This window comes from Strix aluco, chromosome 3 (genome assembly GCF_031877795.1).
Source record: "Strix aluco isolate bStrAlu1 chromosome 3, bStrAlu1.hap1, whole genome shotgun sequence".
In the NCBI taxonomy this organism is placed as follows: Eukaryota; Metazoa; Chordata; class Aves; order Strigiformes; family Strigidae; genus Strix; species Strix aluco.
In genome coordinates, this window is record NC_133933.1 from 73,115,461 (window position 1) to 73,134,682 (window position 19,222).

Here is a 19,222-nt window from a genome sequence, read left to right on the forward strand (position 1 = left end):
CTAGGTTGGAAAAACCAGATCATCTGGTCCAACCATTAACCTCACACCGACAGTTCCCAACTACACCATATCCCTCAGCGCTATGTCAACCCAACTCTTAAACACCTCCAGGGATGGGGACTCCACCACCTCCCTGGGCAACCCATCCCAATGCCTAACAACCCATTCTGTAAAGAAATACTTCCTAATAACCAGTCTGAACCTTCCCTGGCGCAACTTGAGGCCATTACCTCTTTTCCTATCGCTTATTACTTGGTTAAAGAGACTCATCCCCAGCTCTCTGCAACCTCCTTTCAGGGAGTTATAGAGGGCGATGAGGTCTCCCCTCAGCCTCCTCTTCTCCAGACTAAACAACCCCAGTTCCCTCAGCCGCTCCAGACCCTTCACCAGCTTCGTTGCCCTTCTCTGGACACGCTCCAATGTGTAATCCACAGTAATTCAATGTCCTTTTTGTAGTGAGGGGCCCAAAACTGAACACAGTAATCAAGGCGAGACCCCACCAGTGCCGAGTACAGGGGTAAGATCACTTCCCTGTCCCTGCTGGCCACGCTATTTCTGATGCAAGCCAGGATGCCATTGGCCTTCTTAGCCACCTGGGCACACTGCTGGCTCATGTTCAGCCGCCTGTCAATCAACACCCCCAGGTCCCTCTCTGACTGGCAGCTCTCCAGCCACTCCTCCCCAAGCCTGTAGCGCTGCTGGGGGTTGTTGTGGCCCAAGTGCAGCACCCGGCATTTGGCCTTATTGAAACTCCTACAGTTGGCCTTAGCCCATCGCTCCAGCCTGTCCAGGTCTCTCTGCAGAGCCTCCCTACCCTCGAGCAGATCAACACTCCCACCCAACTTGGTGTCATCTGCAAACTTACTGAGGGTGCACTCAATCCCCTCGTCCAGATCATCAATAAAGATGTTAAACAGGAGTGGCCCCAAAACCGAGCCCTGGGGGACACCACTCGTGACCGGCCATCAACTGGATTTAACTCCATTCACCACAACTCTTTGGGCCCGGCCATCCAGCCAGTTTTTTACCCAGTGAAGTGTGTACCCATCCAAGCCACGAGCAGCCAGTTTCACCAGGAGAATGCTGTAGGAAACGGTGTCAAAGGCCTTTCTAAAGTCAAGGTAAACAACATCCACAGCCTTTCCCTCATCCAATAAGCAGCTCACCCTGTCGTAGAAGATCAGGTTTGTCAAGCAGGACCTGCCTTTCATAAACCCATGCTGACTGGGCCTGATCATCTGGTTGTCCCACATGTGCTGTGTGATGGTACTCTGGATGAGCCCATCAGCTTTCCGGGCACCGAAGTCAAGCTGACAGGCCTGAAATTTCCCGGATCATCCTTCTGACACTTCTTATAGATGGGCGTCACATTGGCCAATTTCCAATCTGTCGGGACCTCCCCGGTCAGCCAGGACTGCTGGTAAATGATGGAAAGCAGCTTGGCGAGCACCCCAGCCAGCTCCTTCAGCACCCTCGGGTGTATCCCATCTGGTCCCATAGACTTGTGTGTGTCTACGTGATGCAGCAGGTCACTGACTATCTCCTCCTGGATTGTGGGGGGGTCGTTCTCCCAGTCTCTGTCTTCTGGGTGAGGAGGCTGGATTCCCTCAGTACAACCAGTCTTGTTATTAAAGACTGAGGCAAAGAAGGCATTAAGCACCTCAGCTTTTCCTCACCACTCATCGCCATGTTTCCTCTTGCGTACAGCAGGGGATGGAGGCTGTCCCTGGTCTTTCTTTTGCTGCTGAAGTACTGATAAACATTTCTTGTTACCTTTGACTGCTGAAGCCAGATTCATTTCTAGCTGGGCTTTAGACCTCCCAATTTCCACCCTGCATAGCCTCACAGTGTCTTTGTAATCCTTGTGAGTTGCTAGCCCCTTCTTCCAAAGGCCATAAACTCTCCTTTTCTCCCTGAGTTGCAGCCAAAGCTCCCTGTTCAGCCAGGGTGGCCTTCTCTGGTGCCAGCTTCTCTTACAGCACCTGGGGACCGCCTGCTCCTGTGTCATTAAGACTTTCTTCTTAAAGAGTGTCCAGCCTTCCTGGACCCCTATACCCTTCAGGATCGTCTCCCAAGGGATCCTGTCAAGCAGGTGCCTAAACAAGTCAAAGTCAGCCCTTTGGAAGTCCAGGATGTCAGTTCTGCTGCCCCCTCTCCTGGCCTCTCTTAAGAATAGAGAGCTCTTATTTCATGATCGCTGTGCCCTAGTCGGCCTCCAACTGCCACATCATCCACCAGTCCTTCTCTGTTCACAAAGAGGAGGTCCAGCAGGGCACCTTCTCTGGTCGGTTCACTCACCAGCTGTGTCAGGAAGTTGTCTCCCACACATTCCAGGAGTCTCCGGGACTGGTCCCGCTCTGCTGTGTTGTATTTCCAGCAGATGTCTGGGAAGTTAAAGTCTCCCACAAGAACAAGGGCAAGCAATCATGAGATTTCTACTAAGTGCCTACAGAATATTTTATCTACCTCTCTGTCCTGGCTGGGTGGCCTATAGTAGACTCCTACTACAACATCTGCCCTGTTGGCCTTCCCCCTGATTCTAATGCAAAGACACTCCACCCTGTCTTCACTACACTTGTGCTCAAAGCAATCATAACAGTCCATAACACACAGTGCCACCCCACCGCCTCTCCTTCCTTGCCTATCCCTCCTAAAGAACTTGTAGTCATGAATTGGTGCACTCCAGTCATGGCAGACATCCCACCATGTTTCTGTGATAGCCACTACATCATAATTTTCCTGTTGCGTCATGGCTTTAAGCTCCTCTTGTTTGTTACCCATGCTGTGTGTATTGGTATAGATGCACTTCAGATGGGCCGATGTCCCCAGCACCTTTCTGCATTTAGAGGTCCTAATTCCAGCCTGACTTTTCACAGGTGTTACCACAGTTACTGATCCATCAATATCCCTTGCATCTTTGTTGTGCTGCATGTCTCCATTCCTTCCCTCCACTGAGATGGCAGGTTGAGGGTCATCGCTGGCACACCAGTTCACAAACTGGTAATCTTCTCTCAGGCTTATATCTGGGAATTCCAGTTTTTTCCCCTTCCCCCCTCAAATCTAGTTTAAAGCTCTCTCAATGAGCCCAGCTAACTCCTGCCCCAAGATCCTTTTCCCCTTCTGGGACAGGTGCGTCCCATCTGTTACCAAGAGGTCTGGCATCCTGTATACTAAGCCGTGATTGAAAAATCCAAAGCCCTGCCTGTAACACCAGTCTCGGAGCCACAAGTTCATCTGTTGACTTCTTCTGTAATCTTCCTCATCCATCCCTGCAACTGAAGGGATGGAGGAGAGCACTATTTGTGCCACCGACCCCTTAACCAGTTTCCCCAAGGCTCTGAAATCTCTCTTCATTGATTTTGGACTACTTCTGGTAATATCGTCACTACCCACCTGAAAAACCAAGAGAGGGTAGTAGTCCTTGGGTCTCACTAGAGTGGGGAGTTTTGCTGTGGGGTCCTTCACCTGGGCCCCAGGGAGGCAGCAGACTTTCCTATGAACCGGGTCTGGTCTGCATATTGGGCCTTCGACACCCCTCAGAATGGAGTCACCCACTACAATGACCCTTCTGGGGTTCTTTTTAGAACTGGTTTTAATACATGGTTTAGGGTGACCCAGCCTTGGTGGACCTTCATCTTCCTCCTTATTTGACTCGTTTTCTTCATCCTTCTCTGCTTCATTCACAAGTTCCAGGGCCCCGTATCTGTTGTGAAGGGGCTCCATGGAAGGTGAGAGACGTCGGGAGGGGATTTTCCTACTTCCCTGAGCAGGGACCTGTTTCCAATCTCCCTCATCTCTTAGGTCCCCTCCTTCTGCCTGGTAGCAGGAGGGTGAGGGTCACCTGCCTCTTTTGGAGTCTCCATTTGCTCCTTTTGCTTCAGGGGTGCTAAGATGTTACTCCACCAATTAACTTCACTTTCACATTCCCTAATATTTCTTAATCTTTCAACCTCTCCTTTGAGCTCTGCCACCAGGCTGAGCAGGTCATCCAGCTGATCACAGCGCAGACAGGTGCTGTCACTGCTGCCCTCCGACAGGACTGACAGGTTCAGGCACTCCCGGCAGCCTGGGACCTGGACCACTGCATATCTGCGTGGCAGCTCCATCTGGGTTGCCACATTCTTTTTGGTGTTGGGTTTGACTCGAGTGGAGACCATAGCTCAGTCTACTTGTGGAGGACAATGAGATGACTACTAAGATAAGCTCTAGAGCCAGGAGAGGGACTGTGCCCTGTCCGCACGCCCTGCCTGTGCGAACTGCCGCGCCACAACATGTTTGCCACCGCTGTGCCACACCCTCTTTATAAAAATTCTGTAAAATAATGAGAAATAAGAAAGTTTTAAAACAATGTAAAGAAAATAAGAGCGACCTACGTTCTTTACGCAGGTTTGACTGTTGTGAACAATACACAAGTTCAAATGAGAATATACAGGGAGAAACAGATGGATCTCGAAAAGGAGACAGTAACACTGGCTTTGACATGGAAAACACCACCTCTTCGTAAATGTGGTACTGAGGCACCTGGCAAACAGAAGTTGGGAATTTCAGAACTGCTTGGTAATTACTGCAACCAACAATATGCCACATCAATTGCTGTCCAAGATTCCTGCCAAAATGTTTTACCCTCTTCCCCTCTTCAACACTCATTCAACCTACCAATGGCTTGTGCACATGCACAAAATAAGTTAACAAGCTTTGTTTAGTTAACAAACAAAATAAGAGTTCTTTATCAGTATTCCAGATTAAAGTTCAAACTAGAAGTTACTACTAAACATTTTACTCTAATGGGCTGTATAACAAAGAAATGGAAGCCACATAAATTACAATTAGTAGCAAAAGAAGAAAAATTCCTCTGGGACCTGATCAGTTCCCATTATTTTCCCCTGCATCAAAAGATCATAAGCTACTGTCCTGGTTTCAGCTGGGATAGAGTTAATTTTCTTCCTAGTAGCTGGTACAGTGCTGTGTTCTGGATTTAGTATGAGAATAATGTTGGTATCACACTGATGTTTTAGCTGTTGCTAAGTAGTGCTTATCCTAAGTCAAGGACTTTTCAGTTTCCCATGCTCTGCCAGCAAGGAGGTGCACAAGAAGCTGTAAGGAAGCATGGCCAGGACAGCTGACCCAAACTAGCCAAAGGGCTATTCCATAGGATGTCATGCTCAGTATATAAACTAGGGGGAGTTGGATGGGAAGGGCGGATCACTGCTGGGGCATCGGTCAGCAGGTGGTGAGCAGTTGCACTGTGTATCACTTGTCTTTCTTGGGTTTTATTTCTCAGTCTCTTTTTGTTATCTTCATTTTCATTACAAATTATTATATTTTATTTCAGTTAAAGTGTTCTTATCTCAAAGCACTGGTTTTACTTTCTTTTTCTGATTCTCCTCCCCATCCCACCAGCTGGCAGAGGGGAAGGAGAGCCAGAGCAGCTGCATGGTGCTTAGTTGCCAGCTGGGGTTAAACTGCAACAGCAACAAACTGCCAGATGTCAACAAAAGAGATAATGTAGTAAAAATAGACTAATCTACTTGAAAAGCCCAAGAACATATCATGCTAGATTCTCTCAGAAATACTTGCCATAATTTTCTCTCCATATTTATGAAGCATCAGTCCACAGCAATTAAAGTCCATTGCTTCAAAATGCACTTTTTCTTACTCATTAATTTTGAATACATCCAGTGCATCAGAAAGAATCTAGTCTCTCTGATCTTTATGTATCAGGTAGAGTCTTACAGTAATGCTCACTCTTTAAATGGCAAATTTGCCTATGACAGCTTTGGCTTTTTATAAAGAGAATATCATCCCTGCAAGTTAATGCATGTCCCAGTCTTCAGCCAGACACAGAAACCTACATGATAGTAGCATAAGAATAGCATCAAAACAAATTGTCCTGCTCAGATGTCCAGTCTGTATGATGACATCACATAATTCCTGAGAATTCTGATGCATCCTTATCTTCCCTGTTGGGGCAGGTCTTTACATTTTCAGAGGATCAAAAACAGTGGCTTTGTTAGCACTGCATTTAGAGTTACAATAAATCTTTCAAAGCGTACAACTACAACCTCTACAGCAAACTACAAAGAGTTTGAAGAAAGAGGAACCACTCTTTCCCCTTTGCCTTCACTACACTCTGCAGTGTGTGCTCAAGGGCACTGATGGGCCAGAGTTGAGTCTCATGTTGACACCAGGAACTATCAAATAACCATGGAGCACTCAGATAACATCAAACCCATGACCACGAGGACAGCAAAATCCATGGGAATGAGAAGAGGGAAGTGGGAAGAGCCCCTCTCACCTCACTGAAACATGATCAGATGGGATGAATGGAGGGAAGTTAGATCTGGCCTCAGGGCCTCACCCTGTGCAAAAGTCAGCAGTATGCTCCTTCCACTTATTCTCTTCCTCTCCCATGATCTACCGACCCCATCCAGGGGAATACCAGCCCTGGTCCGGCACAGTGCTGAGATGAACAAAGTGCCACTGCCCAGGGAGCTGGAGGAAAAAACCTTGCCTGCCCACAGCCCTGTCTTGCTCAGTGCCGGAGCCGCCACTCCCTGCTTCAGCAAAGAGGGGCACGAAGAAAGAGAAGGTAGGGCTTAAGCGCAGACCTAACCACAGATGCTGCAGGAGGTGCCAGCACGAAACCAGCGTAGCGCTGCTCAGCTCACCAAATGTAAGGTTTGCTGTTTGCTTTCATCAATGCTAAACAAAACTAGCAATGACAACATGGGTATGGAGCTTGTTCTACCCATATCAACTAAATGCAACTCCCAAGTCCTTTCACACAGTGAGGGGACATAAATCAAGCACTTAAAAAAACCCCACAACATTCAGAACAGAAAATTGGAATGTTATCCATAGACCAGAAGTAACAAAGGCATTCAGGTGATTTTTTTTTTCCTAATAAAAATACACAGGGATCTTGTATCCAGTCACAATTAATGAAGATTTTTCCAAATAAATTAATTTTACAACAGGTCCCACTCTGTTGACTTAAAACTTTAGCTCACCTTCCTAGAATAAACAAAGGTGGTGTTCTAGGAAGACATATTTAAGTCTGAAAACTATACTTTGAAAATATACTACTAGGAAAAGCAAACTGATTAGGAGTGCTGACTTCATAATCTGAATCAATTTCTGTTGTTGGGAACTTTTCATGTACTAGTTGGCTTTAAGGAAGAAAAAAAGCCTGAAAGCTAGGAGGATCACAGCATAACCTGTAGTAATTGCCACTGAAAACTAGTATTTCTGAAAGGTCCTTTTCAATTTTAATTCTTTCAGCAGTAACAGTACAAAAACCACGTTTATTTTATAGGTTGTCACCAATGTTTTAAAGTTACATCAAAAAAACCAAACCTACTCTACACTTCTCCCCTACCTGTCCTTTGATATCTCCCAAGAAAGAAATCCCAGGTATTCTTTATTAACTGCTTAAAACACTAAGGATATATGATTAAAATGAATCTTCGTTTCCTAGTAGCTCCTTTCTGGTAGAGACAAAGACTGAATCAGGCAGACTATTAAAAATGTACATATTTGGGGGATATTTATACTCTGGGAGACAGACATCTTACTCATATATCATGAGTACAGTTCAAACTCAAATGATGACAAAGCTGCTTTTACAGAAATTTCAGGCTCAGTTTAACCCTTTCTACACTGAAATGAAGATAGTGAAAAGCTTGTATTACATGTCTACAGCAATGCTAATTCTTTTATTAGGTAATTTCAAGATGAAAGATATTCCTGATGGACAACAATGCATTTAAGTAAGGATTCTGTTAAAAATTTGCCACTCTCCAAATTTAGCTAATGTCAACGCCTGGTAATTATATGAAGAACAAAATTCATAAAAATATACTGTATTTTTTGCTGCTAATCCTATTATTCTGTTTTTTTTCATTTATATTAGCATTTTTCTGGATACTTGCTTTGTCTGTTTAGGCTTGCTGCCAGGAAGTTTTGGGGATGCTACTGGGAGTTTGTAATGAGACTGGGAATGCTCCAACAAGGTCACCAAAAAAAAAAAATAATTAAAATCACAGGAACAGACTGAACTCCTGACCATGGGTACCCACACCACTGCAACTGTCACCACACTCCCAAGACCTCAAGAAATTCTGTTTCCAGCTCCTGCTGCCTGCTCTGACACCTGGCACTGCAGGACAGCAGCATCCTGCTATGGTACATTCAAAGCAGCAGAAGAGGAAGATGCTCTAAGTATGAGGATAAACAAAAAGGAAGGGAACTGTATTTTGAGGGGAACACTAAAAATAAGTAAGTATGTGAAAAGAGCATCCTAAGTCCTCTAAAGACTTTATCAGTTTTTAAAAACTATTCTTCTTCTTTTCCCCTCCCTTCTCAGACATGAAGAATAATATACCTTGCTACTTCCAGTTGCTTGCTGCACTCAGGGGTAAGCACCTGTCTGCTGTCTCTACAGCATCAATGATCAATTGTCCAATTGTGAGCTTTACTTCCCAAAGCTGTGCACATGAACAAGAGCACATCGAACAGCACTAGCAATGCAGAAGCCAATGAATTATCTGATTATTTTTAGAACATTCAACAGACTTGATAGCTTGTCTCTGGCCATCTGTGCCCACTGCAAGTCCGAGAAAGACATACAGAGAAAAAAGTTCAAGATCATGCAGTTCTCTAGATATATTTTCACGACCCTGTAGAGTCATTATCTCTCAACCTTTCATGAGGTAGGAAAATGCTGTAATTCCCTACTTTGCAAATACGGAACCGAACTACATGAAATACCTCCACATTCCCAAATGAGAGCGGAACAATGTGTGCATGTAACCTCCTATTAGCTTTAACCCAGCCAGCCTCAATAACCAGCAGCAGTGAGTACAAGGGAGTGGACTACTTTGACAAGGAGCCAGTTATTATTTTCTGTGTAAAATTTAAATTGACAAACTTTGGAGGCCGATAGCACAGCCTCACTTTTATCTGGCTCTACGGTAATATGCATTGAAATTAAAGCTCAGATCCACAAAAGGAAATAAAAAGCCTAGCTCCTCTGAGGATCTAGGTTTAAATGGTGCTTTCAGTTCCTTCAGAAAATATGCAAATAAGCAATGAGCTGACTTTAGGGAAAATAAGTCAAGGGTAGTAACCCGGAGCTTAGCAAGTGCCCCAGAAGGCAATCAATGGTGGCAGCAATCACACTGTGAGAAACTTACACAGAAGGTGAGAGGCCCAAGCACAAATTTTTCACTCTTAGGAAGACGGAGCAGATTAAGGCAGAAGACTCCCAGTGAGACAGCCAAGTGGACATGGTCACACCAAGGATGTAACAGGGAGACCCCGCTGCGCTGAGGGAACAGGATGCTGCCCAGACACACCACATAGCTCTCACCTGCTGTCTGGTGCAGCATCACACACAACATTAGTTTTTTAGTTTTGCTTCTCTATTTTACCTCTGTCCCTGAAACTACAGGCATCTGCTCATACCACCGCACACTTCTGTACTATCATCTGCTGTAATATGAACATTCAAATGTTGCCACGTGCCAAATGACATGAAAGTGTCATTTTCGGACATGAAACATTAACTAACGATTCTGCTTAAGTCTGCAACTCTGCAGCAGAGTGTCTTCTTACAAATAATAAGTCTTCTGGGTACATGTGCTAATTCTGACCCCTAAAAAAAAAGCACCAAGAGGGATGACAAGGATTACATCAACAAGTCAATATTAAGACCAAAAAAAGGAAAGATATGTATGTAGTACTTCAAGAGCAATATTCAAAATGTCTATCAAGCTGGCAGAATAAGAAATTGTAGAACAAATCACAGATAGAGGTGAAGCATTTTCAGTGTATTAGATCTGAAACTGAACCCTTAGGGACTGCTATCTGCACCTCTGGTGAGACCAAAGCAGTTTCCAGGGCACTGTGTAGCTGCAAACAGAGACAAACACACACCAACAAGGTTGCAGTATAGGGTCACACACAACACCTTCAAGCAAAAGACAACAGAAACAGGTTAACACAGAAGGGGAGACATGCTATAATTTGCTACTGGGTCATATAAATGCACATGATTAAACTTCACAAGCCAAAGCACCCATACCAACTCCAGCATTCATTTCAACAGACATCCCATATTTTTAAAAACAGGACAGTGAAAGCACATTAGCACCTTATGATTAATGCTAATGTTTGCAGTATTTCATTAATGCCTACCGACTGGACTAACCAGGTTGAGTTCTACTGCTTTTATATTCTGCTAGTGTATTTCATTCAGCATAAAGATAAAAGTTTCAGAATAAACACTGCAGCATCTCATGATGAAAGGTAACAGAAATTCAGAGCCAGCAAAGAGAAGAGTAAGCTACAACTTACTTTTTTTCAGGCAGAATGACCTAACTAAAAGTGAGATTGGAAGCTTTCAGGAAAGCACTAGCACAAGCCAGTAAAACTCAGCACAGAGTAATTACATTAAGTTAGAGTCAGTAGAATGGACAAAATATTGTTTATTCTAAAGCTATCTTAAGATGAATATGGAATTATTTTAATACAATTATACAGTTACATTATACTTACCATGTAAAGTGTAATGTTATTTCCAAAACATTAATAAGCTCTATAAAGAGGTTCCAGTCCATTATACGTAACTGAAGGGTGCTAAACTAACCTAGGAGAGCTTCTCCACCTCAGTGAAGTTGAGGCTCATGACTCAACCCTTGCTTAGGTGAATAACCCTTATTTAGGCACACAACTCCACTGATCTTTAAAGTATTAAGCCTGTCATGTTTCTCGTAACAAGGGTGCAATCTTAAAATCCCCAACTAATTAAAATGCAAAAATTAAGAGACTGAAAATAAATTTGTATGCAGAAGCGATTTCTGGACTTCTTGATCAGACTGAATCCAACAGTATCACCATTTCTCTACCTCCAACTGGAGAGAAATAGAGATTCAGTGTGGCTATTGCACCCTGTGGACTCTCAAGGACAGCAAAGATAAGATCTGAAGATAAGATAGGTAAAGGAAACAAACACTCTTGCTCTTGAGGAACTGGGTGCAACTTTTAGAAGGTTATTATCCCCACTACAGAGGTGTGGTAAGCTAACAGACCAAGCATTTTTTATTCTCTACTAATGCAGTAACAACAGGCTAAGCAGAGATCACCTTCAACTCACCAGCTGGACCTGCAACAACCTGTCCACATGAACAAAGTTCAAATAAAATAAATGAGAATCAATGTAACAGAAACATTTCTGTTTCAGAAACAGAACAACAGTAACAAAACTTGATTGAGCTCCAGTGGACTCCCCAGACGAATTATTCCTACCTATTCTCCTACTGGGAGGAGACTTTTACTCACTAACTCGGGCTGCCATGTTTCACAGAGAATTAAGGGGAAGTAAAAGAGCTACCAGAAATTCCGTATCACCTGTGAGGGTTGTCAAGAGAAAAACATCCAGATTTAATCTTCCCTCATTGGCAGCTGAACATCACCAGATGCATTTTTCCATAAGGAACAATGTCTTTTACTGTGTAACTCAGCTGCAGTTGCTAGACAGAAACGGGTTACAAAACACAATGCAAACTATTAACAGGTAGAGCATTATGCCATACCAAATGTAAAAGTGCAGTGCTGTTTGAAATCAGGCCACTTGGGAAGAATTTCATTTTTAAGTTAACAAGAACACTGCTGCAGAAGTTTTAAAATAATCAACACTTTAATTTTCTTATATCCCCTGTTTCAATCCACCCCCATTCAATTAAGTGTCAAGCCCAAGCCTTCTGAACCCTGCTGCCTTTCATGCTGACATTGTACAGGTATACGCAGTATGCAGAGTTTAAATGCCAAATCCTGCATCTTCACAGACTGTTGGCAGAAAACACTGGTCTCTGCCTACCAAATACTGTAATAAAAGGCAGCAGAAAAACATTAGCATTTGGATAAACAGAACGAATTCTATAGCCACTGAAATACAGAAAACCGCATACGTGTAAACAACAGAAACACCCAAGAATTTGCAGGGTGCTAGTTCCAGTAAATTTTAGCTACTGTTGGTTAAAAAGCTAAGCCTTTCAAACATTCTTCATCAAGAACATTGCTTTCATTTTACAGGTGAGAGACTGAGATCCAGAAGGACCTTGTGCTCATTCTACAAAATTATTACAAAACCACACATCTTGTAACTGCAAGGCAAATGGCTTACCCTCTGTGCCTTTCTTTCCTTGGGACACCTGCTGAATGAAATCAAGTCTGTGCTTACACCACATACTAAGGCATTTCTATCGCAGTTTATATTGCATTTCTGAGCCAGACCCTAAACTGATGCACAGCATCATAGTTCCACCACCACAGAACAAGAGGAGGATGTAGTTTACCATATCTGGAGAGGATGAAACAGATGTCACTGTTCTCTTACCTCTCCCAGGAGTACGCAGGCACACACACACAAAGGACTTTTATGTATGTCCTTAGCAGCATTCAACTAAAACACCAAGTATTTGCAGTTTTCTAAAAAATAAAAATTGAGAAATGTTCAACACATCAACTAGCATTTAGAGAATCCCCTTAGCACTACCTTGCTGATTTGGCAGTTCACACCAGCCATGTTCCTTGCTGGTAACAATTGCTACAATTTGTAACAGTTTGCTTTAAAAACATTTCAAAGAAAGCCTGCACATGTGTTTTGACAAGGTCAAAACATACACATACAGATTCAGTCCCAGAGCCAATGAGTTACAGGTTCTCTATCAGGTTTGAGGGACATGACCAAGTCCTCCTTAGATGCCCCTCTCTGAACCAAGCAAAGGGACAGAAGCAGTGAACAGAAAGTCATTCTATCCTCAGCACTCTTACATGGCAGCATGTTACAAGAGCAAGTCGGGTAGCAAACAAAATCAGGCGACTGCCTGGTGCCACCTGCATGCCAGGTGAGCTGCCAGAACAACTGTCCTACGTTCCATACATAGACATGAATGCTGTTATGGGCCACTGGATCCACAGCGTCACATAACCCAGGCCTGGCCATACCCCAGAGTTGCTTCTATTAATTATCTTACGCAGGGCTCAAGCAGGATTTGCACTGGCAAAACAGCAGCACCACTGCAAATGAATGGACAGCACAGGTCCTTTGGTGATCAAGGAAACCTTGGCCAGGCAAAGTGCCAAGCCAAAGAAACTGGAATTTCACTCACGTCTCTCAGGCTGTTAAAATACATCCATGCAGCAAGCAGCTACCAGTTTGAAGTTATACTGCCCTTTGCCTTCCTCCCTTTCACCTACATCAGCTGTTTGCTACCACTCCCCCACCAAAATTACCACACAAATTACCTGCAGCAGAGCCAGCAGAAGCGGCTCTGTATCTGCAGTTCAGTTTATATCCCTCCATGCCAGCTCACACCCACTTCCAGTGGGTTTTGCAGCACACAGATGAACTGCAAGCACACCCTTACTTCTGCCACAAAAGGCAGACCTGCAGCAGAAAACTTGAGCAGATAACCATCGATGTAACTCCTTGAGCAGTGACTTCATTCAGTGGGCCTCAGCAATGGCACATTTTGAAAGATGAGTGCTGCTGAGACCTACGGCTGGCATTCATGAGATGAGGAACAGACTATGGCAGACAAATGCATGTTCTCAGCTACACAGCAAACTTGGTCTCTCGCTTCTCAGCTCTTTCCTCACCAACCCAATAAAGGCATTATACCAACAGTAAATAAAGTAGAGGTAGAGCAGAGACAGGTGTTTGAAGAGTCACTTAAACCACAATTATGTGGCTTGATGCTTGGCAAAAATACCTGTACCATAAATCACAGGTACCATAAATCATCTTTTACTTACAATTAGTTTAGATCCCAAAATGCTTAAGTATAAAGTTAGGTCTATATTTGTAAATATTCCCACTGTACTCAATGAGACTTGGTTAACATGTTCTCAGTGCTTTACAGAATAAGGCCAGGCAACAAGAAAGTGTTAAAATATGAATAAATCCATCAATCTAACAGGAAGTATTAGAACTGGTCACTGGTTTTTAGATCAAGTACATTTCCAACAATATTCATAATCATGCTGTGAAAATTTCTGGAAACTTTTCCGTAGAAAGTACCCATCATTTTCAAGTTTTTAGAAAAAGACCCTCAAGTTAACAGCCCACTAACACTACACTGTGAAAGATTAACATTTAAGTACTTCCTCACTTCAGAAAGCAACTCAAGATACAAGAGCTACTTGAAGGTAAAATTAGAATTTTTAAGTTTCAGCTCAACATCCCTTTTTTCAACGGACCCTGACTCATGCAAATTCCAGGCCATGGCTTTTTCTCTGTCACCCTCCTCTCAAACAAGAAGCAAAGGAGCTGAGGAGTGGGGGTAGAAAGGAGTCTCACAGTAATGCAATGCAAATGTTTTCCTGCCTGAAACACCGTTAACAGAACCAAAATGCCAGGTTTCCATAGCAACCTTAACTGTGTCACATTGCATACACTGTACATTAAGCAACATATTGAACAGTTTAGTTGTAACAGAAAATCCTGTACATTTGTAATGTACAAAATTAACACTGGAAACCTTCATTGTTTATTTTTCAATTCCTTAATCTGCAACATTTATTGCATTACAGTCTGTTGAGTGTGACCTTGTATTACACCAGCACACGCAGATTCACAGGTGCTCAGATGTTGGCAGCATTACGTGCATTAAAATTACAACAATCGACAGTAAATCGTACCTTCTACCCACTGCGTAGTCTCAAGCCAGTTTTAAAAGCAGCAGTGTCTCTAATTATTTCCTTCCTCCTTGCAAAATTCGTTTAGGTATTGTGTAACTGAGAATGAATTAGTTCTCTTGCTCTTCTGAAACAGCCTTAAAACCTTTATCATCTTACCATTTTTCCTTCCTCCATCTGCAGATTCCTGTATAACACTACACACAGTTTCTGGCCTTGCACTGCGAACCACCCTGCACTACATGCAAAGCAAAAACTCCCCTCTCAAACTGAATTCCCCTTGCTATGTACCACAGCACAGTTACATATACTGACCTAATTAGAGAGTGTCTCTGAATAGCTGCCTGCTTCTTTCCAGAAACAGAAAGGTTAAGTGTTCTCTACTTTTCTGTGTTCTAACCACTGGTGCACAGCTGTGTCTACTCGAAATTATTCAGGTAAATAGAGTTAGCAACCTATTTCTATGTATGCAGAAAAGACAGAACGGTTCATACAAAACACCTATATGCTATCCTTTTTTCAGCATATCTAATCTGCACTTTATTTGCTCAACTCTAGATGTGTTCAGTCTGTGGGATGGTTCACAGCTTAGAAAAAAAACAACAGAAGGTTAAAATACACTTGAATTAAGGTTGAGTACTGTTGCATAAAAACCAGAAGTGTAGAAATTTTCTGGTAAAACAATAGCAGTATATATTTCACTTTCAGATTACTCAAGTGTTTTAAACATCATTATTGAACTGAGGTGCTCCTGTTGAACAGAACAGGCTGATTTTGAAACTAAAATTCAAACATCTTACACTGACAGTATTAACAACGTAACTCAGCATTTCTGAACCTAGATACTTCTTTTTGCTGGGAAAAAAAAAAAAACACCTTCACAAAATTTTACCTAATTTCAGGAATAGCTTCAATTCCTCCAGTGCTGCATTTTCATGGACATCATCTCAGCCACATCACCAGGTACTGCAACCTCGCTGAGCTCTCTACTCAAGTACCAAGTGCATTCAGAGGGACGACTCACTCACACAAGTTATGCTTGTAATAGCTAAGCACACATTTGCAGAATTGGGGCCCAAAGATGAAAGCTGCTAACTTTCCATTCGCCACAAGTTATGTCTGACATAGCTAGTAATGGTGAGAGTTTCAGATTGCCCAACATGTTTCAAACAAAACCTTATTTTCACTTTATTACAGCTACATCAAAGTAATTGCTTGCCCTTCCTCAGGTTGAAACCAGCCAAAACAGTTAATGCATTAACGAGTTTTGGAGTGGTTTTTTGGTCCATGTTAAGGCCTCTTTTTTTTTGAGGGGCTACAGTGCTTCCAGTTTTGGTGCTAAAACTTAAAATTTGGCGAAGAGCAATTCAGACCTTTTCACAGTTACTCTGAAAAATCTGGGAAGAGACCTACACCTAAAAAAAAAAAAGGAAAAGGAAAAGAAAAAAAAATGATGCTGCTTTTCAAAAAAAAAAAAAAAAAAGAAGAAAGCATCTTACATCTATCCCATCTGGGCACATTAATGATTTGTAGTTAAAAAGGACTGACGTGTTACCTGTGGGAAGTGTATTACCCCAGAGCTAGATTGATGTTCTTATCAATAATTATTACAAGGCCTAGGATTAAAATGCACACTTCCAATCTCAGACACATGGCTGGGTTAACCTAATGAACAAGTAATACCTGGCAGTAGCTTCCACAGGTCAAAATTGCTTTTCTGAGCTATTTGCTTGCTGGACTTGGTGAAGTAAAATGAAAAAAAGTGAAGAGAAGCAGGAATAAAGATATGTTTCAAGGCCAGCTAAAGTAAATTTCAATTTATAACACAGCATGCTGTCATCCTAGAGCCTTTCTGTGAGAAAATAATCATCCACAGCTCTTTCATCACAGAATTCACAACAAATAGTATGCGAGATGAAGAAACCAAAACTTAAACAACAGTTACAAAACACTGTACCAGGTGAAACTTTTACTTTAAATGCAATATAATGCTGACTGCAAAGCAGTTAAGAGTTGAAAACTGTACTCAGTACTGAAAAGTGAAGTCCTGATTTCAGTGACAACCATGGAAGTTTGTTTACAAAGTTTCTAGATACTAAAAAAAAAAAACAAAACAACCACACCCAAAAAAATACAGCCAGAAGAGAGGCTTTTAAAGGCCTGTTACCATTTACTGAGGGATGACAACAATTTTGCCCAAGAAATACATTTTGTAACTTGAACCCCTGGCATCCCAAATCCTACACTGGTCCATGTGACAAAACAAACACATTACAGTTCCCACTTACAAAGAAATACACATTTCCTCAGAAACACCTTAAAATCAGGTCTGGCGCTACAGGTGGCCCCTTCAGCTCTGCCAGCTTTCCTTTTGCAAACCTCCCCAGCTTTCCGCTAGCGTTTGTGCAGGCCACTATGGCACTCTTCAATTGTGGCTCATTCCTAGCAGAGCAGAGCCCGACTCTGTGAGGAGCAGCGTGTCCCTGCTCTGCTGGGTCTGGGTCTGTATTTCCTTCCCAGAAGGAAAACGAAGAAGAATTCCCTTGCTCTTCTCACAAGTTTAATCCAAAGAACGCTCAGAGTTGAACAGAAGGGCTAGGAACCACTCTCCTGGGTGCAGCATTTTTTCCACAGCTCACCATTCCTGGAGCCCAGGAGAACTCTCCAACTCACGCCACTGCGTAAGGTCTGGTTGTTTCCTGGGGTTCATGTTACTTGCTCTTCCCCTCTCCCCTATAGAAGACTGAATTTCTTGTACTTGCTATACCATTTTGGTCTCAAGACCAGTCTCTAGTCCCCTTTCTGTAAAACCTGACTGTTACCTGCCAGGCTCAGCCTGGGACCGGGAACTACCAGAGCAGGGCTCAGGAAAGGACACAACTAGTTGACAAAACACTGAAACTTACTACTCACACAATAGAGTCAAGTGCACACTGTCAACAGAGCAGGAGAACAGAAAACTAATCTTCAGCTCCTCTGTCGTCATGAAAAGAGATTAATGTGTTAATTGTACTAACAGAAATTATACATTACAAAGGGAAATCCAATTTTCAAAAATAATTATTCATCGAGTGATCAGTCAGCAGCAGGGCTCAATTTTAAGGAATCCAGAATTCCTGTATACAAGGAAACAAACGTGCCCCAGTGAGCAACCACATCAGCACTAGCCCAACACAGGAGACTTTACTTTCCATCCTGTAAGCATGCCTGTAGCAGGACACAAATGTAGATGCCACCGCAAGTTCCCTCCTAGCCTAGTGCCAGCCACCTCCCACCACCTACTCAGCCCGAACAACAAGGCATACCTAACCAATACAGCTCAACATCATACACTAAAAAAATAAAAGTCAACCTCACCCAAACAAAAAAAAAAAAAGTTACTTGTAAATCAAATTAAATTTCTTCAGCTGATACCTAAGCACAAGGACTGGAGAACAACTCGCCACACTGGCAGAAAGCCACCCCTGTCACTCCTTTGTGGTTCTCAATTCATCTCCTGACTGCTCTGATGACTACTCAGACTGCTTTCTACTTGATCCCAGCACATCTGGGTGGCAAGGGGGCTTTCATGTTCATCAGCTGTGGCATAGCTGCTAGTCATTTGGGCGATATCTGCACAAGTGACTGGGCTACAGCAGGCGAAGTCAATCTTTCACCACATACCTGGACACACTTCAGCATGCTGTTCCGTAACAAAGTAAGAGTCAAAGTTTTATCTCCTTGCTTCTCCACTCATTGTCACCAGGATGTCACCACTCACACCACACATCTACCAGACAACACCTGCATTTCAGAAACTTTGAGCTGGTACAGATAGAACTGCTTGGATTTTATGTCATGGGTTATCACAGCTGATACCTTTAGCCATGCGTCTTCAGCAGCTTCACTGCAAAAGGTTTGATCGGCAACCAGGATGATAAAAAAGGGAGTACAAAAAGTCAAACATTGCTTATATATTACAAGTGAAGAATTCCTTTTTAATATATATTCAAAATACCATGCAAATAATATTAAATCTGAATTATCTGAACCTTTGTGAGAAAGTATGAAGGAAAAACTCAAGCCACTCGCCAGCCTACAAAGCTCTGCGGAGCTTGTTACAGCTTCCAGAAGCTGCACACAGAATTATACCCAGCTTTATCAGTAGCGCCCAGGTCTTTGGCATCACTACAGCTACTCCAAAAACGTTACAGAAATGCTATTTCTTAAGCTGACAGTAAAATAAAGCCCTTGTCACCAGACTGGGGTATTACTTGACCATGAGACAGTTAACTACAGCAACAGACTAGTGCTACCGACTACGTTTTATTTGTGCACAGTGACTACTGACACAGCATGCAAGCACTGCTGAGCCACTGAGGATCTTTGTAGCATCCCCTTCAAGTAATAACCTAGGCAGATCCCAATTAGTTTCTGCAATCACAGCATCACCTGACCTGGCAGGAAGCCATCCACACCTCTTTCCCTCAGAAGGAAGGTGGCAGTGATGGTTCATAAATATTCATACTTCTTTTCTATCTGC

General features: G+C 43.0%; 1 protein-coding gene across 5 annotated transcripts in view; it reads right to left on the minus strand.

Moving 5' to 3' along the window:
* NCOA7 (nuclear receptor coactivator 7) overlaps window positions 1–19,222 on the minus strand; it is a 104,323-nt gene that overhangs the window by 76,319 nt on the left and 8,782 nt on the right. Inside the window, exon 1 of one of the 5 annotated variants that reach the window (XM_074819187.1) lies at window positions 12,398–12,418. The exons of the other annotated variants lie outside the window; for them this stretch is intronic. The gene's annotated coding sequence lies outside the window, so the exon portion shown is untranslated. Of the gene's footprint in view, window positions 1–12,397; window positions 12,419–19,222 lie in introns of those variants that run through there. 5 annotated transcript variants of the gene reach the window in all.